This window comes from Budorcas taxicolor, chromosome 25 (assembly GCF_023091745.1).
Source record: "Budorcas taxicolor isolate Tak-1 chromosome 25, Takin1.1, whole genome shotgun sequence".
NCBI lineage: Eukaryota > Metazoa > Chordata > Mammalia > Artiodactyla > Bovidae > Budorcas > Budorcas taxicolor.
The window spans coordinates 2,038,223-2,062,862 of record NC_068934.1 but is presented as its reverse complement, the minus strand read 5'-3'; the positions used below and the strand labels follow the sequence as shown (position 1 = coordinate 2,062,862).

General features: G+C 46.7%; 1 long non-coding RNA gene across 1 annotated transcript in view; it reads right to left on the bottom strand.

Moving 5' to 3' along the window:
• The window catches only part of LOC128069067 (uncharacterized), a 76,190-nt gene that overhangs the window by 2,240 nt on the left and 49,310 nt on the right, over positions 1 to 24,640 (bottom strand). The window lies entirely within an intron of this gene.

The window sequence follows — 24,640 nt, the reverse complement described above, 5'->3', positions numbered from 1 at the left end:
CGAAGATGGGGTGATGGGGAGGGAGGAGAAACGCCTCTGAGCTGACAGCTGAGGGGAGGAGAAAGGGTCCAGCGGGACAAAGCCCGGGGAAGGGCGGCAGGCAGAGGGAGTGGACAGAGCCCAAAGGGTGACAGGAGGGGACATGGAGATGGCAGTGAGGCCAGGCCACCCAGGGGCTGCTGGACCACGGCTAGGGGTCAGGCTTCACTCTCAGAGCAGCGTGAGGGCTGCATACAGGGAGGCGCAAGCTTTAAAAAGCTCTTCAGGCCTGTCCGTGGAGACTTGGGTATAGAGGCATGAAAAGGAAGGTGCTTAGAGCTGGCCAGGGAGGGACAAGGGTGGCTCAGACATGGTGGGGACAACCAGTAGTGATAAAGACAAGGGTAAAAGTGAAAGTTGCTCAGAAGTGTCCAGCTCTTTGCAACCCCATGGACTGTAGCCCGCCAGGCTCCTCTGTCCATGGAATTCTCCAGGCAAAAATACTGGAGTGGGTAGCCATTCCCATCTCCAGGGGATCTTCCCAATCCAGGGATCAAACCTGGGTCTCCTGCATTGCAGGCAGGTTCTTTACCATCTGAGCCACCAGGGAAGCCAGGTTTGATACAACGAACAAGACCTAATGACAGATTAGACATGGCACGAGAGGGAAAGAGAGTCATGGGGAAGACCTCAGGTTTGGAGCTTGAGCATCTGGGTGGATGGTGACCACCCTCATTGAGGTAAAGGGGAATCATGGGAAGTGGGGCTGGATTTGAGAAAGGCCATCAGGGCTCTGCTTGCACCTATCCACACGTGAGGCAGCCCGTCAGACATCAGCGTGAAGACACTCAGGAAGTGGGGAGGACAGGAGTCTACAGCTTGGCCTGGGCTGAAGGTCTGTACTGGAAGTCACCAGCGATTGAGGACGAGAGCTCAGCAAGGACAAGGCAGATGCAGAAGAAGGCCTGGCCCGAGCATCTGACAGAGAGCACAGGGAGCGTGTGTGTGTGTGTGTGTCTGTGTGTGTGTCTGTGGGAGTGGGGGGTTTGGGGGACAGGGGAGCCTGTGGAGAAGACGTGAGTGAAGAAGAGGAAAGACTCTGGAGCCCTGGGGACCAAGAGTCGAGAAGAGCATGCTGTAAAGCAGGAGCCTCTGGACCTGGTGACTCAGGGAGCTGCCAAGAGGAACTTCATTTAGGGGGTGGGAGGGGAGCGCCCAGGCTGGGGCTATTACAGGAGAGGTCACACACTATCCCTGAGCAGACAGAAGCTGTGCCCGACTGTAAATGACACACCTCCTCCTTCATGGAGAAAGTTTCACCATGAAAAAATGTCAGCTGAACCAAAGTGTTTGCAGTGCACAGCTGATCAACATCCCATCACAAACTGCTTAGTCCTGTGAGGACTCGTGGCCAGAGACTCACACCCCAGCCCTGGGCCTGGTCCTTGGACAGAAAGCTGGTCTGAAGCTCTGCAGGAAGCCCCTGGGGGGTCCAGAGAGAAACGTGAGGATGTATGAGGGCTCCCACAGAAGGGAGAAAACCTCAAGGCTGAAGAAAACGAGGGGTATCTTCAGGAGAAAGCTGAGAGCACAGAAGGACAGCTCTGCCTTTGAGAGAAGCTAAGGCAGGAGTTGGGATCCAGTGGGAGGCAAGACAAAGACGACGGGTTCAGGGGGCAGGTCTGAATGGCCTGGCGGGGATGAGAGGCTTTCCCTTCTCAGTGAAAGAGCGGAGGGCTTCCGGGGAAACCTAGGGAGCTGGGAGGCAGGCTGAAGGGAAGAGGAGGCAGGAATAATCCTGGTGGAGAGGGAGAAGTCAAGCCGAGAAGGGAAACACCAGCCCGCACGGCCACTCCGCTGCGTCCTCTGTGTCCGTGCCCCACCCCCGGCAGGCTGAGGACCGGCTCACCCACTCTGGCCGCAGCCGCCTGGACCAGGGGGCTAGCCAGTCCCAGGGTGGCTCCCCCACGTCTGCCAGACCTTTGAAATGTGTGGCGCTGCCTGGAAAGGAAGTCGGGCCAATCCGCCTCTATTTCAGGAGTCTAAACTAAGAAACCTGAATGGACACTGAAGCTGGAAAACCATGCAGTGGCGGGAGCCGGGGAAGCAACCTGAGGCCACGCGCAGCAGCCGGAAGAGGAGGCCGTGCTGCGGACAGGAGCTGGGGTGCAGGGGCTCCTGAGAGCTGAGGAGCAGGTCCGCTGCTGTCTCCAGCACAGCCTGCAAGGGCCTGCTGGCCACAGGCTCCCGAGCCGACCTGTGTACACATGCTTCTGAATCCTAGCATAGACATCTCTTTGAACTGGAGTTATTTCCAGTGGGTCACTGTGGCCTCTAGTGAAGGAGCCCTGGCTAAAATGATTGCTCCAGTTTTACAAACAAGGAGATCAAAATGAGGGAGTGGCAGGGTCCTACGTCAAACCCACAGCAGTCTGACCCTGAAGCCCAACTCCTCACCATCCTCCGGTGCCTTCCCCATGGACCTTCCCAACCCTTTACCCCCTTTGCGGCAACATCACTGCTCACCAGCCTCCATCAGAGAGAAAGTCGAAGATGAAGCTCCCAAGGTGCAGTCTGGCTCTTTCCCAGCAAGCAGCCCAGGCCGGATCGAGGCCACTAGCTGAGTTCTAGCTTTAGAGCCCAACTGTGACTGCCCCCTGGCCACCCCGCTGTCTCGAGCTCCCCGACCAAAGAAATGGAAGACTTCACAAACACTGGAGTTCCACCAATGCCCCTCCCCCACCAACAGGCCCATAGCAACTGGTCAGCACTGGAACATTCCAACTGGTCCCCAGTGCGTGGATAGAGGGAGAAGGGTAGAGAAGAGGAGGAAACACATCCTTTAGTTTTGACTCGTTTTATGGATTTTCGTGAAGCTTTCCAGTCTTTCTGCTATATTTTTGTTCAGTCACTAAGACTGAACTTGTGTCTAAGTAGTGTCTGACTCTGCGACCCCATGGACTTCAGCACAGGAGGCCTCCCTGTCCTTCACCATCTCCCAGAGCTTGCTCAAACTTATATCCATTGAGTCAGTGATGCCATCCAACCATCTCAACCCCTTCTCCTCCTACCCTCAATCTTTCCCAGCATCAGGGTCTTTTCCAATGAGTCGCTGTTTGCATCAGGTGGCCAAAGTATTGGAGTTTCAGGATCAGTCCTTCCAATGAATATTCAGGGTTGATTTCCTTTCGGATTGACTGGTTTGATCTTGCTGTCCAAGGGACTCTCAAGAGTCAAAAGCATCAATTTTTTTGGCTTCAGCCTCCTTTACAGTCCAACTTTCACATCCGTACATGACTACCAGGAAAACCATAGCCTTTTCTATATATGCATGTGCATGTGTGTGTATATACATTGTGCATACATGTGCTTATTAAAAGCTTTATATATATTTCTTCCAACTTAGAGATCATAATGTGCATAACATCGTTAGAATTTATGAGGGAAACAGTCAGGAGCAGAGATTAGAACGTGGGTTTGATACCAGGTTTGAGCCTCAGCTGTGCCATGTCTAGTTATACAATCCTGGACAATGTACTTAACCTCTCATGGGCTTTCCTCTGTAAAATGGGACAAGAAAACCTGTTTTGTGGAGTTACTGAAAAAAAGAGAGACCAAAGTATTGATTAACAGGCCAAACTAGATGCTCAATAAGCTAATGCAGAGTAACGCAGTCTCCAGGGATGTTTGTCCAGTGCAGATGCAGGTAAGGAGGGAGAAACCAGGGAACTCTGCCCCTGTTTTGGTTTTGAACCATATAACCTCTGGATGACAGAATCCCCCAGTTTTTCTCTCTTCCCTGCTGAAAACCACCAGTTACCAATCTGCTGTTGGGCAGGTTTTCCCAGAGGTTTAATGGGAGAAGTAGGCTGGCATGGCAACTGAAGGAAGGTTCAGAATCACGGAGACCATGCCCAGCTCCCGTATCCCAGATGGGCTAGGCCTGCACTGCCCAGTATGGCAGCCAGAGTCACATGCAGCTAGCTATGAGCCCTGAGACACGGTGCAATCCAAACTGAGCTGTGCTGTAATTTGAAATATTTGACATACCCACCAGAGATTGAAGACTCAGTACTAAAAGAAAGAATATAAAAGATCTCATTAATATCTTCTATATTAATTACAAGAAATGATAGTATTTTGGAGATACTAGGTCCAGTACACTATATTATTAAAGTTATTTCACCTGTTTTCTTCTGTCTTAATGTGGGCTACTCGGAAGCGTCAGATTCCATGAGTGGCTCACATGGTATTCTAACTGAGCAGTCCTGTGCCTGCCCCATGCAAATAAGCACCAGGTTCAGCCCCTGAGAAGTTCCCACATCACAGCCGTAACTCACAATGACGACGACTTGAGACCTCTCACAGTCCAGCCCGTGGATCTCTCCAGCCTCCTCACACCTCCTGCGACCCACAGCTACCGACACACCTGAGCACTCACGTCCATGGTCACGCCCACGCCGGAGCTCTGTCACGCGCCCTCCCCCTGCGTGACTCTCATGCCCTTGCCCATGCACTGGCGTCCTCTCGGTGCACTCATCCGTGGTCACCCTATGCCCGGCCTTCAGCACTCCCTCCTTGGCACCGGCTCAGCACTCAGTTTATGCCTTTATTGCAGCACTGGCCTCTGAGGTTCCCACAGGACCATGCACTTCCCCTAGGCTGGCCGGATGCCTCTCACATAACAGGTGCTCAAACAGGCACCTCTGGATTGAACATCACAGGTGGAAGAGTTTAATACAAGCAGTAATCTTACATACTAACCACAGAGTTACAGCAGAAAATGCCTCAGCAGAGGAGAAAAAGTTATAGCAGAAAATTACCAAGCAGCTAGCTGCCACTTAGAAATGCTCATCTCATTCTCAACACAAGGTTGGTATCCTCATTCCCATTTTATATGAAGAAACAGTTTCAAAAAGCATGGTGATTTGCCCACATCAAAGACTAATCAACACAGTCTCCATCCCAGTGTAAATCCCATAATGTGTGTGTTCAGTCACTAAGTTATGACTCTTTGCAACCCCATAGACTGCAGCACACGCCAGGCTTTCCTGTCCTTCACCATTTCCCAGAGTTTGCTCAAACTCATGTCCATTGAGTCGGTGATGTCATCCAACCATCTCACCCTTTTCTCCTCCTGCCCTCAATGGTTCCCAGCATCAGGGTCTTTTCCAGTGAGTCAGCTCTTTCCATCAGGTGGCCAAAGTACTGAAGCTTCAGCTTCAGGATCTGTCTTTGCAATCACTATTCAGGCTTGATTTCCTTTAGGACTGATCGGTTTGATCTACTTGAAGCCCAAGGGACTCTAAAGAATCTTCTCTAGCACCACAATTCGAAAAACATCATCACTCATTAAACACTGAATGAATGAATGGACCGAGGATTTGAACTTGGACTTAATTCCAAGTCCATGCATCCTCTTTGCATGACCCCACAGTGCCTCTCGGTCACCCCACAATTAAGAATGTCACCTATCACATCCTGAAGACTCACTTCCTGCTGGACTACTGCACTAAACCCCTCTGCATGTATGTGTGCTCAGTTGCTAAGCTGTGTCTGACTCTTTGAGACCCCATGGATGTCTGCCAGTATCCTCTGTCCACGGGATCCTCCAGGTAAGAATACTGGAGTGGGTTGCCATTTCCTTCTTCAGGGGATCTTCCTGACCCAGGGATCAAACCTGGGTCTCCTGCATTGCAGTCAGATACTTTACCATCTGAGCAACCTGGGAGGCCCCACTAAATCCCTCTATAAATACACAAACCTCTATCCCACTTTGCAGACAAGGGAACTGAGGCTCAGAGAAGAGCCAGGCCAGAGTGCATCTGGGATTTTGCCCCACCTCTGCCTGCTCCAGTCCTACAGCGGCCTCCAGGCGGCCAGGCCGTCCCTTAGAAGCACACGGAGTGACGGGGCACAGGGTCAAGGGTCCACATACGCTCCTGCCTGTTAGCTCCCGAGGGAGGCTGTGCGGAGCGGGCAGGTGAGCGGGAGCCAGGCCTTCCATAGCCTGCCTCACTTGGCAGAGGGTAAAGCCTGTTCCCGACCTGCCCCGAGTCCTGGACGGTATCCTCCACACCCCCCACAGGCTGGGCCGCTGTCCTGGGTTTAAAGACACACTGCCTGCTGCTTGGACCCACCATGGGTTAGGTGGCCTGAAAGGCCCCCAGGATGTCCCCGGCCGTTCAAAGGGCGCCCAAAGGAGCAGCATGTCCGGGTGACCATGTGGAGGGGCTGTGGGTTGCAGCCCTCCTCCCCACACCGGCGACGGGAGGACAGAAACCAGGCCCAGGGGCAGCCCCGGGGAGGCCACTCCCGGGGTGACGGCTGGAGACTGCCGCCCACCTCCGTGCTGTCCACCAGTTCAAAGCCCCTGGACCTCCTGTCTCCAGAAAAGGCAGTGAGCATGAGGTGCTCATGGAGAAAATGCTGCAGGCTTCTCCTACTTCCAAATCAGGAATACAAATGAAAGAAGATCCCCTGGAGAAGGAAATGGCAACCCACTGCAGTACTCTTGCCTGGAGAATCCCATGGAGGGAGGAGCCTGGTAGGCTACAGTCCATGGGGTCATCGGACACGACTGAGCGACTTCACTTTCACTTTCAAACAGCACAGAAGACGGGATAGGCTTCCCTGGTGGCTAGGTGGTAAAGAATCCGCCTGCAATGCAGGAGACCCCAGGTCGATCCCTGGGTCAGGAAGACCCCCTGGAGAAGGAAACGACAGCCCACTCCACTAATTCTTGCCTGGAGAATCCCATGGACCGATGAGCCAGGAGTCAGACACAACTGAGCGACTAACCCACCACCACCAAGAAGGGTGTCTGCGCAGGGGGCGCAGGACCTCACCAGCTCTTCTCCTGGCTGCGTCACCCGTGCAGCATCAGGAGGCCTACCTGCTCCACGCTCCCGGCCACGAACCCGTCCTGAGTGCAGGGAAACGTAAGCGGCTCATCGGGGGAGCCTGCTTCACTTTCTATCCTCAGATTTAGCCACAAGGGGCCAGTGATGACCCCACTCCCGCCTGCCGGCTAGAAGGGGCAGAGCCCAGCAGGTCTCTGGGAAAACTGAGCAGGCTGGGAGTCTGCACATGCGGCTGACATTTGTGCCTCCCGGGGGGCGCAGCCGTGAGTGCACAGAGACAGCCCCCCAGGCTGCAGCACCCCACTGACCACGGCCTCGGGGCATCGAGCAGACAGACAGACGCTGACAGACGCCAACCCGCGCGCACGCTTCTCTCATCAAGGCTAGGAAAAGAAGAAAATAGGTAATTGGGTGGGGTAAAATAGGTAATAGCAGGGTCAGCTGCTCCTAAATAAAAACCCGGAACACTAAAAGAACCTCGGGGTGGGCTGCTGCATAACACAGACGTAAAAAGCTGAGGGTCTCAATAAGCGGGATGAGGAGCCTTCCTGCCAAGGGCTTCTGCCTGGAATCTGTCTCCTCACGCGGTGACTCTGCCCTTTTTAATGAGAAAGAGGAGTGTACATGGCAACTGCATGTCTGGGTTCTAACGCCCATCCTGGCACTTGTAGGGTCTAGGCAAGGAACCTTTAGTCTCTTAGACCTTCAATGACTGTTTCTAAAACAGGGATAAAAATTCCTAGCATTCAAATATTTTTTGAGCATCTATGTCAGGAGACATGGTGGGTAGTTTACAGGAACATGGGGGATGGACAACCCACGAATGAATAGACTATGTGTCAGATGATGCTATGCTTTAGAGAAAATAAAGATGAGGGAAACAGAAGCTGCAAATTTAGAGAAATCAATCAAGGAAGGTTCCTGAGAAAGTGGACCAGAGACTCCAGGAGGCGAGAAAGTGACCGAGGCAAGTCTGGAGTCACTGGATGGCTCTGCCTGTGATGAGAAGAGCAACGCTGGGCTGGTGGCTGTGGGACGCCAGGGCCGAGGCCAGGAAAGGGGTCAGATGCCAGTGAGCCACTCAGGAGGGACGTGGTGGCTTGGTCCCTGGAGGGGCAGGTATGCTGAAAAGCAGCCAGGCACTGAGTGCTTTCTGAAGGGAGTGCCAACATGACTCACCAGCAGACTGGAAAGGGAGTGTGAAATAATACGACGACTCACGGTTCTGTGGCCCAAGAAGAGGCACACACGGGGCAGGGGAAAGATGGGGGGTGGTCATGAGGCAGGCAAAGCAATGGACGCCCAGACGCTGATGGATCTCATCACTAAACCATGACAGCCCACTGCCCTCCTTCGAAGACAAGTCAGAGTTAAATTTACAGTGATCAGCAACTTCAAGCACAGCAATTTGTTTTAACTAGTTGACCTGAAGCAAACTCAACCACAGAAAGAGCAAAGGAGACAACTAAATAGAAGCAAAGGAATGTGAAAGTCCTGTAAGAGGGTCCAAAACAGTAACTTCTGAAATGGTTAAGACGCACAGAAAGAAATACAGTTAACAGCTGCACATACCACACAAATCAAAACCAAAGTTTTACGGATGATATTGGATGCAACTTAGTGACTGAACACCAATGCAACCTTATTATGTGCAGCATGCTCTGATATTTCATACTCTGTTTCATTGGGGAAAATGCCACTTCAATCCATGGAAAATGACTTGCAGTCAAAAAAACACTGGAAGGAGACCAGGAAGGGCTGGTAAATGTTTCAATCTCATTCCCAGAAGAAGTCGCAGAAACAGCCTGACAGCCTTTTTCACCTTGATGAATAACAAGCTCTTATGAGAATGAAATGAAAGAAACACATGTGAGGTTACAAGCTCTTCTAGGTATTGTCATTCCTTAAGTGGCAATTCTTGATTCAAACCTGCAGGTTCCCTGAACCTCATCTGCTATTCAACTAGGTCCTCTTAGATCCTAGGTACTGAAAGTAAGCATCACTAATTTATCACTTTGGTAATGAGAGCTCAACTCTGTGACAGGTGAAAACTAAGACAAGGTTGAAGGAAAATTCCTGAAGATAATCATACCAGCCAATTACATGCACTGCACTGGATGTCTATTTTTTTAAGGCAGTGTTTCTCTAACTTTTCCATCTCAAACATGGCAGAGAGGGGTGGAGAATCAATCCTGGAGGCAAAGTCAATACAAGACTAAAATTGTAATTGTCTCCTCTTTTATTTGAAAGTGTCAAGCAATTATATATATTAGTCCTTGCTGTTCACTTGGGATGTGCATGGCACTGTGCTAAAGGGGCTCTCAGTGTCCCAGGCGAGGAATGTTTTTGTTTCTTTTTTTAATTGGGTTGTGCCAGGTCTTAGTTGTGGCACACGGGTTCTTCAGTCTTTGATGTGGCATGCAGGATGCTTAGCCGTGGCATGCGAACTTAGCTGTAGCATGTGAACGCTTAGTTGGGACATGTAGGATCTAATTTCTGGACCAGGGATCGAACCTGGGTCATTGGGAACCTGAGCAGTGGGAGCTCAGAGTCCTAGCCACTGGACCACCAGGGATGTCCTGAGAAATGAGGTCTTGAAAGTCAGTGTAACTTGCCCAGGACCACGAAGCAAGGAAGTGATGGGACAGATTCAAATGTACCCAGTCTAGCTTCAGAACCCTGCTGTAACCACTAAGCTATTTGAATTCCCCTCCAACAAGGAGCCATATTTGTTTTCAGTTCAGTTCAGTCGCTTAGTCATATCCGACTTTTTGCAACCTCACGGACTGCAGCAGGCCAGGCTTCCCTATCCATCACAAGCTCCAGGAGCATGCTCAAACTCATGTCCATTGAGTCAGTGATGTCATACAACCATCTTATCCTCTGTCATCCCCTTCTCCTCCCACCTTCAATCTTTCCCAGCATCAAGGTCTTTTCCAATGAGTCGGTTCTTTGCATCAGGTGGCCAAAGGACTGGAGCTTCAGCTTCAGCATCAGTCCTTCCAATGAATATTCAGGACTCATTTCCTTTAGGATGGACTGGTTGGATCTCCTTGCAGTGCAAGGGACTCTCAAGACTCTTCTCCAAAACCACAGTTCAAGAACATCAATTCTTCGGTGCTCAGATTTCTTTGTAGTCCAAATCTCACATCCATACATGACTACTGGAAAAACGATAGCTTTGACTGGACGGACCTTTGTCTGCAAGGTGATGTCTCTGCTTTTTAATATGTTGTCTAGTTTGGTCATAGCTTTTCTTCCAAGGAGCCAGCGTCTTTTAATTTCATGGCTGCAGTCACCATCTACAATGATTTTGGAGCCCCCCAAAATAAAGTCTGTCACTGTTTCCATTGTTTCCCCATCTATTTGCCATGAAGTGATGGGACCGAATGCCATGATCTTAGTTTTCTGAATGCTGAGTTTTAAGCCAACTTTCCTGCTCTCCTCTTTTACTTTCATCAAGAGGCTCTTTAGTTCTTCTTTGCCTTCTGCCATAAGGGTAGGGTCATCTGCATATCTGAGGTTATTGGTATTTCTCCCAGCAATCTTGATTCTAGCTTATGCTTCATCCAGCCTGGCATTTTGCATGATGTACTCTGCATACAAGTTAAATAAGCAGGATGACAATAAACAGCCTTGACATACTCCTTTCCGGATTTGGAACCAGTATGTTGTTGCATGTCCAGTTCTAACTGTTGCTTCTTGACCTGCATACAGATTTCTCAGGAGGCAGGTAAGGTGGTCTGGTATTCCAATCTCTTGAAGAATTTTCCACAGTTTGTTGTGATCCACACAGTCAAAGGCTTTGGCATAGTCAATAAAGCAGATGTTTTTCTGGAACTATCTTGCTTTTTCTATGATCCAATGGATGCTGGCAATTTGACCTCTGATTCCTCTGCCTTTTCTAAATCCAGCTTGAACATCTGGAAGTTCATGGTTCACGTACTGTTAAGCCTGGTTTAGAGGATTTTGAGCATTACTTGGCTAGCCTGTGAGATGAGTGCAATTGTGTGTGTGTGTGTGGTTTGAGCATTCTTTGGCATTGCCATTCTTTGGGATTGGAAAGAAAACTGACCTGTAACAGTACTGTGGCCACTGCTGAGTTTTCCAAATTTGCTGGCATATTGAGTACAGCACTTTCACAGCATCATCTTTTAGGACTTGAAATAAGTCAACTGGAATTCTATCACTGCCACTAGCTTTGTTTGTAGTCATGCTTCCTATGGCCCACTTGACTTCACATTCCAGGATGTCTGGCTCTAGGTGACTGATCACACCATCATGATCAACTGGGTCATGAAGATGTTTTTTGTATAGTTCTGCTGTGTATTCTTGCCACCTCTTCTTAATATCTTCTGCTTCTATTAGGTACATACCATTTCTGTCCTTTATTGTGCCAATTTTTGCATGCAATGTTCCCTTGGTATCACTAATTTTCTTGAAGATATATTTAGTCTTTCCCATTCCATTGTTTTCCTCTATTTCTTTGCACTAATCACTGAGGAAGGCTTTCTTATCTCTCCTTGCTATTCTTTGGAACTCTGCATTCAGATGCTTGTATCTTTCCTTTTCTCCTGTGCTTTTCTTTTCTCTTCTTTTCACAGCTATTTGTAAGTCCTCCTCAGTCAATCATTTTGCCTTTTTGCATTTCTTTCTCCTGGGGATGGTCTTGATCCCTGTCTCCTGTACAATGTCACAAACCTCCATCCATAGTTCTTCAGGCACTCTGTCTATCAGATCTAATCACTTGAATCTACTTGTCACTTCCACTGTATAATCATAAGGGATTTGATTTAGGCCATACCTGAATGGTCTAGTGGTTGTCCTTACTTTCTTCAATTTGAGTCTGAATTTGGCAATAAGGAGTTCATGATCTGAGCCACAGTCAGCTCCTTGTCCTGTTTTTGTTGACTGTATAGAGCTTCTCCATCTTTGGCTGCAAAGAATATAATCAGTCTGATTTCAGTGTTGACCATCTGGTGATGTCCATGTGTAGGGTCTTCTCTTGTGTTGTTGGAAGAGGGTGTTTGCTTACGACCGGTACGTTTTCTTGGCAGAACTATGTTAGCCTTTGCCCTGCTTCATTCCGTATTCCAAGGCCAAATTTGCGTGTTACTCCAGGTATCTCTTGACTTCCTACTTTTGCATTCCAGTCCCCTATAATGAAAAGGACATCTTTTGGGGGTGTTAGTTCTAGAAGGTCTTGTAGGTCTTCATAGAACTGTTCAACCTCAGCTTCTTCAGCTTTACTGGTTAGGACATAGACTTGGATTACTGTAATACTGAATGGTTTGCCTTGGAAATGAACAGAGATCATTCTCTTGTTTTTGAGATTGCATCCAAGTACTGCATTTCGGACTCTTGTTAACTATGAGGGCAACTCCATTTCTTCTGGGGGATTCCTGCCCACAGTAGTAGATGTAATGGTCATCTGATTTAAATTCACCCATTCCAGTCCATCTTGGTTCACTGATTCCTAAAATGTCGATGTTCACTCTTGTCATCTCCTGTTTGACCACTTCCAATTTACCTTGACTCATGGACCTAACATTCCAGGTTCCTATGCAATATTGCTCTTTACAGAATCGGACTTTACTTCCATCACCAGTCACATCCACAACTGGGTGATGTTGTTGCTTTGGCTCCATCTCTTCATTCTTTCTGGAGTTATTTCTCCACTCTTCTCCAGTAACTTATTGGGCACCTACTGACCTGGGGAGCTCATCCTTCAATGTCATACCTTTTTCCCTTTTCATACTGTTCACGGGGTTCACAAGACAGGAGTACTGAAGTGGTCTGCCATTCCCTTCTCCGGTGGACCATGTTTTGTCAGAACTCTCCACCGTGACCTGTCTGTCTTGGGTGGCCCTACAGGGCATGGCTCATGGTTTCATTGAATTAGACAAGGCTGTGGTCCATGTGATCAGTTTGATTAGTTTTCTGTGATTGTGGTTTTCATTCTGCCTGCCCTCTGATGGATAAGGATAAGAGGCTTATGGAAGCCTCCTGATGGGAGAGACTGACTGATGGGGAAACTGGGTCTTCTTGTGATGGGTGGAGCCATGTTCAGTAAATCTTTAATCCAATTTCCTGTTGATGGGCAGGGCTGTGTTCCCTCCCTGTTGTTTGACCTGAGGCCAACTATGGTGGAGAAAATGAAGATAATAACCTCCTTCAAAAGGTTCTGTATGTGCACTGCTGCACTCTGTGTCCCTGACCCTGCACCAGGCCACCGCCAACCACGCCTCCGCCAGACACTCCTGGACACTCACGGGCAAGCCTGGCTCAGTCTCTTGTGGGGTCACTGCTCCTTTCTCCTGGGTCCTGGTGCGCACAAGGTTTTGTTTGTGCCCACCAAGAGTTTGTTTCCCTAGTCCTGTGTAAGGTCTGGTGGCTCTATGGTGGGGTTAATGGTGACCTCCTCCAAGAGGGCTTATGCCACAGGCTGTATGAGCCAGGTCTGCTGCACACAGAGCCCCCGTGGCAGTCCACTGCTGACACGTACCTCCACAAGAGACACTCAAACACAGTTCTGGCTCAGTCTCTGTGGAGTCTCTGGGTCCTGGTGCACACAAGGTTTTGTTTGTGCCCTCTAAGAGTCTGTTTCCCCAGTCCTGTGCAATATTCTTTAAATGTTGTTTCCCTCAAACCTTTAGGTAAAACAGGACCCACACTCACCCCAAGGATCTGCCCACATGATGGGCAGCACCGTGGGAATGTGGAACCCCAAGTCTGCCAGAATGCTTCTGGCTTCCTCACACTCTGTAGCCAGGTGTGGGCTACCAGCCCTTCTCTCCTAGACATGGGACACCATCCTCGTGTTCTCTTAGACATGAGCTTCATTGACAACCAACATATCACCAGCGCCAGTTGTTTGTGGCACCTTTAAAATGAAAAATTCATCTCTATGCTAAATCACAGCAAGTTAATTGCAGCACCTGGCTGATGGCAGACATACTGAGAGAGTGTGAAGCATTGACTGAAACATCAAATGCAAAGAACAACTGCAACCACATGCACCCAAGACTGCATGCCTGGGCCCTTCTCTCTGTTTTTTTTTTTTTTTTTTTTTTTTTGCCCTTCTCAAGCACAGTTACTGGGGCTGACCCCACAGAGGGCCAGCCTAAGAGAGAGACGGGCAAGCTCTCTAGACCACTCATCTTTTCAACAGACACTCACTGGGCACCTAAGTACTGGGGACTAGCCAATGACACAGAGTCACTCACTCCCAGTTCATTCCATCAAGCACTTAGCAGGCACCTACTGCATGCCAGGCCCTGCTCATCTACACATACAGACAGATGAACTGACCGGTCCATCCCGATAGTCACTGATTCACCTGGGTGCATGAGTCATTATCTTGGCAGTGGAGATGGAATCATGAACAACACAAAATTCCAGCTCTGATGGAACATACATTCCAGGAAAGGCAGACGGACGAAAGACAAATCAATACATAGCGTGTCAAGGAGTGAAGTGTTGTGAAGAAAGACAAAGCAGCATAAGGTGACAGCAGAGGGCACGCTGCAGTACTAACAGCATTACAGGGGCCCGTATCAGATTAGACAGCAGAGACCTCAAGGAGAGGCAGGATTGAGGCTTGAGCAGAACCAGGGCAGGAGGGCCTGAACAGATGGCACCTTTGCAGCACCACAATGTGGGCCCACAGGCGCCTGATGCCTGGTGAACGAGAGGAGGAGCAGAGAAGGCAAGAAGATTACACCAAAGCAGATGCTACAGACCCACAGCGAGGTCTCCAAGCCCGTTGTTTATGCTTCACTGCAGGCCCTGACCACTGACAAAGTCCAGGTATCCTGCAAAAGGCATCAGTAAACCAGGCTGCTGTGCAGAATCTACCCAGCGGCAACACTGCCCGGTTCCCCGTATGGCATCCAGCACCCCTGACATGGTGACAGAAAGAGCCCACATGCCCTCATGCTCACAGCTTCTCATCTCGGCCAGCTTTACTCACACACAGATGAAAAGGCCTGTCTGAGCCCCTTAGTCAAAATCAGGTGCCATTTTGCCTACATCTACATCTTTAAAATAGCCCTTCTTTGCTCCACTCTTTTCTTTTTAAAGAGTTCATCATTTTTGTCCACCTCCCCCACCAGAAGAAGTTCAGTAAGCATTTACTGAATTTTAAACCTGTTCCTCTTACTAATGTCACCCAAGGCAGAAGTTTGGGGGGTTTTTGGATGCCTCCCCTTGCATCAGATTATGATACAGTTCCTTGTATCAGATTATCCCCCAAGACCTATGTTAGGGAAATTAAAATAGAGGAAGTCTTGTTCAGGCTTCAAAGCAGGAGAGCAGGCCTCTGACCTGCCTGGACACTGCCCAGATTCCCTGCCTGCCGGCAAACACAGCAAGTCAGGCAACACTTCAGATAAGAAAGGGAGTTCAGTTCAGTCTCTCAGTCATGTCCAACTCTTTGCGACCCCATGAATCGCAGCACGCCAGGCCTCCCTGTCCATCACCAACTCTCGGAGTTCACTCAAACTCAGTGTCCATCGAGTCCGTGATGCCATCCAGCCATCTCATCCTCTGTCGTCCTCTTCTCCTCCTGCCCCAATCCCTCCCAGCATCAGAGTCTTTTCCAATGAGTCAACTCTTCACATGAGGTGGCCAAAGTACTAGAGTTTCACCTTTAGTATCATTCCTTTCAAAGAAATCCCAGGGCTGATCTCCTTCAGAATGGACTGGCTGGATCTCCTTGCAGTCCAAGGGACTCTGAAGAGTCTTCTCCAACACTACAGTCCAAAAGCATCAATTCTTCAGCGCTCAGCCTTCTTCACAGTCCAACTCTCACATCCATACATGACCACTGCAAAAACCATAGCCTTGACTAGACGGACCTTAGTCAGCAAAGTAATGTCTCTGCTTTTGAATATGCTATCTAGGTTGGTCATAACTTTTCTTCCAAGGAGTAAGCGTCTTTTCATTTCATGGCTGCAGTCACCATCTGCAGTGATTTGGGAGCCCCCAAAAATAAAGTCTGACACTGTTCCCACAGTTTCCCCATCTATTTCCCATGAAGTGACGGGACCGGATGCCATGATCTTCTTTTTCTGAATGTTGAGCTTTAAGCCAACTTTTTCACTCTCCTCTTTCACTTTCATCAAGAAAGCGAGTGGGTCTTGGAATTTTTGAGTCTCTGGAGGTCTGGCCAGTCCCCCAGGGTCTAACGAAATCCCATGATTCACAAACTGAAATGAACACTGTAAAATGGTTACAGTGTAAAACCAGAGCTGTGTTTTTGCATGCAAACTGATGATGATATCAGTTTGCAGCCTGGGATTACAAGCGGGAGCCCACAAAACTGCAATTTGAAATGTCACCCATGGGATGACACACCACCTTGGAACCGTTTCCCAATTGGGACCCCAGATTGCTGTTAATGAGGGCCTTTCCAGCGCTGCTGAAGTCTGGATATAGGTGGGCCCAATTTGGTGATGTTTATGCTGCTATTTCTGTTGTTTCTATTTCTTTTCTTTTAATGAATGCATATTGGAATTAAGTCAAATAATCCTCTACAAAAAACTGAAATTGTTTATGTGTGTAAAGAGTGGTTTCTTTTGTTAATCAATCCTTTGAACCTAAAAGGAAAGTACAACTTTTGGCAAAACAGACCTGCTAATCCCTTTTCCTGAACATCTCTCAACACATTCTCCTGTTCCATCCCCACTACCACTAGGTCAGGCCCTTGTCTGGTTCATGCAGATGTTTGCAACCTGTGTTTCCCTGCCTTGCCTTGCTACTTTCTCAAGCTCTAAGCAGTACAAACATTACTAAATCTCTCTAAAATCACTGCCCATGGATGGGTGTGGACCCACTCCACACACTTTCCCCTTCTGAGCAAAACATATGCAGTAGTAGTTGTGAAGAATCACTGTAGAAGCAAATGCAGGAGATGTACCCATTTAAGGTATGGATGACTCATTCCCTGGTGGCTCAGACAGTAAAGAATCTGCCTGCAAGGCACAGGACCCAGTTTGATCCCTTGGTAGGGAAGATGTCCTGGAGAAGGGAATGGCTATCCACTCCAGTATTCTTGCCTAGAGAATTCCATGGACAGAGGAGCCTGGCAGGCTACAGGGCATGGAATTGTAAAAAGTCAGACATGGCTGAGCAACTAACACTTTCACTTTTTCACATGGATGACTCGTTTAAGTCACATGCATGTTTTAAAGTCTATGGCATCACCAAGTCAGTGGGCATGGGTTTGAGCAAACTCCACGAGTTGGTGATGGACAGGGAGGCCTGGCATGCTGCAGTCCATGGGGTCACAAAGAGTCGGACACGACTGAGTGACTTAACTGAACTGTTGGAGGTAAACAATCAACCAACTAATAAGGAGAAAGCCAAGCTATCAGTGATTGATAATTAAACATCTAGATTTCTACCAATTAAAAATTGCCACAAATTCAAGATGCTGGCAACAGTACACTCTTATTACAGTGCTGTTTGCAAAAATCTATGGGAAATTCTACGGCCTGTGTAAGTTCATGCTCTATGGGAACCTGAAACGCATGACTGCTCACACGGTGAGGAACTAGCCTCCAAGTGAAGGATGAGACAGACTCATCCAGAAACTCCAGCAGGCAGGACAGTCATCCCTCAGGATCTGCAGGGGGCTGGTTCCAGGACCCCCGTCTTCAATGTGCACCCAAGTCCCTGGTATAAAATGGCATAGTATTTGCATGTAAACTATGGCACAGCCTCCCATATACTTTAAATCATCTTTAGATTCCTTGTAATACCTAACATAATGTAAATGATATGTAATTAGTTGTTGTATGTGACAAATTCACTTTTGCTTTTTGGAACTTTCTGGAATTTTTTTTTTCTCCAATATTTTTGATCCAAGGCTGATTAGAGTCACCAGTGGAGAACCCAAGGACAAGGAGGTCAGACTGCAACACCATTCACATTTCAGTAGCTTTTAATGACATCCTTGTGATCAGAAGTAGATAGCCCGCAGTCATACCTTGAACTTGGAAGTCTGTGGAATTCCGAGACCCACACCCTTAGAAACCGCTGAAAGAAACTGCATGTCTGAATCAGATCACTGCCATCCAGGAGAAACCTTTTAAGTAAAGACCCAGACTGTAGAATCCCTACTGTAAAATCAAACCTCCAGGATCTCCCTTGTATAAAGTCCCATGGGGACATTCTGCAGAATGACCTAACCCCTGCCCATCTTTCAGCCCCCAGCCTAGTCCACGCCTCTAACTACAGTGGTTATGCAGCCTACTTGAGCCCTCTGGGCATGGCACCCCCTTGCTGACCACCCAGGCCTCCACTCATGCAGTTATCTGAAATGCCCTCATACACCTCTTTTCTCCCAGCCACCCTTCCACTTGGCAAATTCCTCCTTCAAGACCCAGCTCAAGGGTCACACACTCCAGAAAGCATTTCATGACTCCCCAGTCCCTGAGGTGAGTGGGGGGCTCATCTCTGTGCTCCCATTACATCTGGGGACAAACTGCACCCCAGTGCTCACCATGCTGTGCTAAGAGCCCACGTCTGCTATTCCCATTATGTTATAATCTTTGCTTGCAGCTCATCACAGTGGTTCATCCAACTGGTACTAGAAAAAATTCCAGACTCAAGGTCACCGAAAAGTTGTCCTCATTTGAAGCCAAAGTGCACCAAAAATAAAGCTGGAATTTCAGTAATTCCCATTACCTTGATTGAAAGGCTCGAGGAGAATGGAGAGTGTCACTGGATTCAGACAGAACCCACTTGTCAGGGGGCTACACACACACAAACACACACACACACATAAGCAAAGTTCAAAGGTGAAAGGGAAGAAAGCAAGTAGGCATCACAGTAGGAGAAATGTGTATAAAAAGAAAAGCTGTGTACTGGTATTTTGTCTGTCTCTTTTTTTCCCTTGTAGAAAGTCAGTCTTTTCTTCTACTGGCTTGGAACAAAGTTTCATTCATGATTTCCTGAGCTAAAATGCTGTGTACATTTTTATGCCAAAATATTAGGGGCAGGAGCACTTGGAGAATAGAACAATATTAGGTTTTAGAATTTTTGTTAACTACATACTGATTATTTACTTGTCAAGGCTTTAAATGAAATAATGGTCCACCTCTGTGTTCTAAGCATTGACAGGGTTGATATTCTGGGGTTGGAGGAACAAAGCACTCACCATTTCCCAGAACTCCGTATCCACCCTAAGTGTACCTTAGCCAGCCAGCAGGTATTTTATTGCACTAGGAAAATCAGAGTCACTTCGATCTGCCCAGGAAGTCAAAAGTGAAAGGGCAAAGCATCTCACGAGCTACTTTAATGCAACGGCAACAATGCTGTGGCATCTCCAGCCAGGCCCGGGGCCCAGACTTCACAGTCCCCTCCACGGGCCCTGCTGGGTGCATGGGCTCCATCCCAGTGTAGGAGGAGGTCATTGAAGCTTTGAGAAAGAAGTGAATGATGAGAAAAGCACTGCTAAAGATCCCCTGGCTCCAACATGGTGAGCAAAATGGAGGAAAAGTAGAAGCAGGGCAACCAGTTCAAGGGCCTTTGCAGTGACCCAGGCAAACATTGACATCACCAACCTGGGAGACACATGAGGAAAGGTAGCAAATGAATTCAAGACCTGCTTCGGAAGTGCCACTCGGACTCGGCAATTTGGAGGAAGAGAAAAGTAAGGGATAACAGATGACTCCCCAGTTTCTGGACTGAAAAAGTGAGCTATCAGTTGTGCTCCTTAATGAGATGGGGGGAAGGGAAGGCTGGAAAGGGGCTGTGGCAGAAGGGGACCAAGAGTTAAAATTGGGATGCATTAAGCTTGAGGGGCCCATGAGACAGCCAAGTTCACTAACTCCTATCAAAGGTATAAGCAGAGTGAAACCGCTGAGCTGTGGCAGACTAAGTGGAATGAGAATCAGACAGTCCTTGCCACAGGCACGCACACCCTGGACAGGGATGCAGGTCCCCTAGAAGGCGCAGCAGCTGAGAGGTGGAGTTCAGGGATTGTGGAGCAATCCCAGGGAGAGGGCTGCTGTTGACTGTGGAGAGACGGATCAGGGGATGTGAGGGAGGAGATCGTGGTGGGAAATGCGGGTGGAGGAAAGCCAGGCACCATGGAAGCAAGGTGATACTGCTGAGTACACATAGGGGGTGGAGCCATCACCACAGCCGCTCTCCCCACAGGCCAGGATCTGTAGGTGAACAATAGAGAGGCTGACCCATCAAACACCTGACGCACTGAACTACAGGGTAGGATCCCGCTCAGGGTGCCCCTTTAAGTGACTGATGCACCGATCTACAGAGTAGGACCCCAGGTAGGGGGTCCCCTCTATGTGTCTGATGCACTGAACAACAGAGAAGGACCCCAGTCAAGGGAGCCCTCTAAGTGCTTGAATGGCTGGAGCTACAGATAAAGACTGGCCAAAGAGGCCTTCTGATCACCAGATACAAGAGGCTGGAAAAAAGACTCTCATAGAGCCATAACTCCTGCAGCAGAGGCAATCCGTGTCCCTACACACTTGATGCCACCAGAATCCCCACAAGCCAAGCAGCTGCACCAGCTTCATGCTCAGCCCTCACTGCGGCAGAGCTGCCAGAGGCAAAAGAAGTCTCTCGTATATGCCTGCAGCGTCACATCAGTCATGTCCAACGCTTTGCAGCCCTGTGGACTGTGGCCTGCCAGGCTTCTCTGTCAGCGGGTTCTCCAGGCAAGAATAAGGAGCATACTGTCCAACACTGGTCGCCATACCCTTCTAGAGCACTGTATTTCCTGCTGCCCTAGCCGCCAACCCCCTAAGTACCTGGTGCTGCCAGAACCCCTCTCTGTGTCTATGGAATACATAAAGGCCATTGAGAGCTCCCACAAAAGAAAACACACTAGTTCTGACAGCTGTGGACACTGGCGGCAAGAACACACAGGAGCAGGACCAGATTAGACTCTGAGCTGCCCACACAGCAGGTCCAGAGGTCAGCAGAGTGCTGGAGGGCATCACAGGGAGGTGAGGGAGGCTGTAACTCCCAGCGAGGGAAAGAACTCTGACAGCAGTGACTCAAGAAAAACATTTATTATTCTTATGTTTTGACTGGTTCTATAGATTCTTTTGGATTTTTTTTTCTTTTTTTCCCCTCCTCTGCTGTAGTTGTCAATTTTATTGGCACTATGAAATCTAATTAAGCTTTTGAGCTTTTTTTTTCCTAAGTCATATTTTTTACTGTTGATATAAACCTCTGCCTTTACATTGGGCTTTTGCAGTTCTGTGGAGTTATCCTTTTGTTTTTTTCAATATTCTTCCCTTTTTTCCCACTTTTTTAAATTTTAATTTTTAATTTTTTAAACCTATTTTATTTTTTCTACATTTATTCCTTTGTTTGCTTTTCCTATTGTTCTTTACCCCTTGGAGTTAATCTTTAATGTATATAAATCTTATTTATCTATCTCTGTTTAACTTTGCATATCTATTCTTTTTTTCTTTCTTTCTTTCCATTCCTCTCAACAAATTTGTTAGTTTTGTTTTTATCACTTTATTCCCCACTTGGCACCTTGCTTCAGTTTTGTTTTCCAGTTTGTGCTTTAGTTAGTTTTGTTCTTAACTCATAAATATAATTTTTGATTTTCTTTGTTCACCAGGTCAATTTATTGTACTTTATTTTTGATAGACTGTTTTGATGTGTTGATGGGTGTCTATGTATATGCATATATTCCATTATTTTAATTATTTGTTCCCTGATTTTGTAACTGCCATTTGCCTGGGGTTCATCTTCGGTTTTTTGTTTTAGGGTATTTGTTTTAATCTCACTTAATGCCATAACAAACCACTTGTAGAATCTTTGTTCCTGACCAGAGATCAAGCCCTGAGCCTTTGGAGTGGGAGCACTGACTCCAAGACCCTAGACTACCAGAGAGCTAACCCGAGGTGCTATCAAATGCTGAGAACTCGCATAAAGGCAGCCACTTGCATACAAGACCTGGCATCAGCCAGCCACCAGTAGCACCCTGTGCAGGACACCTCATCTAAACAACAAACAAAAATACAAGCCCCATCAGCAGCAGAAAAGTACCACCTCACTCAACCTTGCCCATCAGAGGAAAAACAAACAAACAAAAAAACTCAGCACAAACATCACCTCATACGAAGCTTACACAACTGAGGACAGTCTCTGAGACCCCTGAAATGGCACCAAACGAACCAACATTCAAATTATAGGGGTCCCAGGAGAAGAAGAAAAAAAGAAAGGGTATGAGAAAATTTTTGAAGAGATTGTAGTTGAAAATTTCCCCAACATGGAAAAGGAAATAGTCAATCAAGTCCAAGAGGCGCAGAGTCCCATACAGGATAAGCCCAAGGAGAAACATGCCAAGACGCATACTAATCAAACTAACAGACTAAACATAAAGAAAGAATATTAAAAGCAGCAAGGGAGAAGCAACAAGTAACATACAAGGGAAACCCCATATGCTTAACAGCTGGTCTTTCAGCAGAAACTCTGCAGGCCAGAAGGGAATGGCAGGAAATATTTAAAGTACTGAAAGGGAAAAGTCTACAACCAAGATTACTGTACCTGCAAGGATCTCATTCAAAATTAATGAAGAAATAAAAAGCTTCTCAGACAAGCAAGTTAACAGAATTCAGTACCACCAAACCAGCTTTACAACAAATGTTAAAGGGACTTATATAGTCAAGAAACACAACAGAAGAAAAAAGATCTACAAAATCAATCCTAAACAATTAAGAAAATGGCAAGAGGAAAAAAAAAAAAAAATATATATATATATATATATATATATATATATAAATAATTACTTTAAATGTAAATGGATTAAATGCTCCAACCAAAAGACACAGACTGGCTGAAGGGATATAAGAACAAGACCCATATATATGCTGTCTACAAGAAATCCACTTCAGACCTCAAGACACATATAGACTATAAGTGAGAGGATGGAAAAATATATTCCATGCAAATAGGAAGTAAAAGAAAGCTTGAGTAGCAATCCTCATCAGAAAAAATAGACCTTAAAATAAAGAATATTACAAGAAATAAAGAAGGACATTTATAATGATCAAGGGATCAATCCAAGAGGAAGAGATAACAATTGTAAATATCTATGCAACCAACAAAGGAGCACCTCAATACACAAGACAAACACTAACAGACATAAAAGGAGAAATTGACAGTGACACAAAAAAAGTAGGAGACTTTAGTAGGAGACACTGTGAGACGCCACTCACACCAATGGACAGATCATCGAAACAGAAAATTAATAAGGAAACACAAGTCTTAAATGAGACATTAGATAAGGTGGATCTCACTGATATCTTTAGGACATTCCATCAAAATGCAGAATACACCTTCTTCTCAAGTGCACATGAAACATTCTTCAGGATAGACCACATCTTGGATCACAAATCAAACCTCAGTGAATTAAAGAAAATTGAAATTGTATCAGGCATCTTCTCCGACCACAACGCTATGAGACTAGACGTAAACTATAAGAAAAAAACTGTAAGATACAGAAACACTTGGAGATTAAACAACACATTCCTAAATAACAAGTTATTGAAGAAATCAAAAGGGAAATTAAAAAATTTCTAGAAACAAATGACAATGAAAACATGACAACTCAAAACTTATGGGATGCAGCAAAAGCAGTTCAAAGAGGGAAGTTTATAGCAATACAGTCTTAGCTCAAGAAACAAGGAAAACATAGAATAGATACCCTAACTTTACACCTAAAACAACTGGAAAAAGAAGAACAAAAATCCCAAAAATTAGTAGAAGGAAAGAAATCATAAAGATCTGAGCAGAAATTAATGAAAAAGAAATGAAAGAAACAATACTAAAGATTAATAAATAAACAAAATTGACAAGCCTTTAGCCAGACTCATGAAGAAAATAAGAAGAATCAATTCAACAAAATTAGATATGAAAAGAAGAGGTTACAACAGACAATGCCAAAATAAAAAGGATTATAATAGACTATTATGAATGACCATACAGCAATAAAATGGATAACCTGGAAGAAAAGGACAGATTCTTAGAAAAGTTCAATCTTCCATGACTGAACCAGGAAGAAATAGAAATCATGAACAACCCAATTACAAGCACTGAAATTGAAGCTGTGATTAAAAAAAATCTCCCAAAAAACAAAAGCCCAGGACCAAATGGCTTCACAGGAGAATTCTATCAAACATTTAGAGAAGAGCTAAAGCCTATCCTTCTAAAAGTCTTTCAAAAAACTGCAGAGGAAGGAACACTTCCAAACTCATTCTACAAGGCCACCATCACCCTGACACCAAAATCAGACAGACACAACACACAAAAAGAAAACTACAGGCCAATATCACTGATGAACATGGATGCAAAAATCCTCAACAAAATTTTAGCAAACAGAATTCAGCAACACATCAAAAAGCTGATACACCATGATCAAGTTGGGTTTATTCCAGGGATGCAAGGATTCTTCAACATATGGAAATCAATCAATGTGATACACCATATTAACAAATTGAAAGATAAAAATCATATGATCATCTCAATAGATGCAGAAAAAGCCTCTGACAAAATTCAGCACCCATTTTTGATTAAAACTCTTCAAAAAATGGGCCTAGAAGGAGCCTACCTCAACATAGTAAAGGTCATATATAATAACCCTACAACAAACATTATTCTCAATGGTGAAAAACTGAAATCTTTCCCCCTAAGATCAGGAACAAGACAAGGGTGTCCACTTTCACCACTATTATTCAACATAGTTCTGGAATTCCTAGCTAAGACAATCAGAGAAGAAAAAGAAATAAAAGGAATCCAGATCA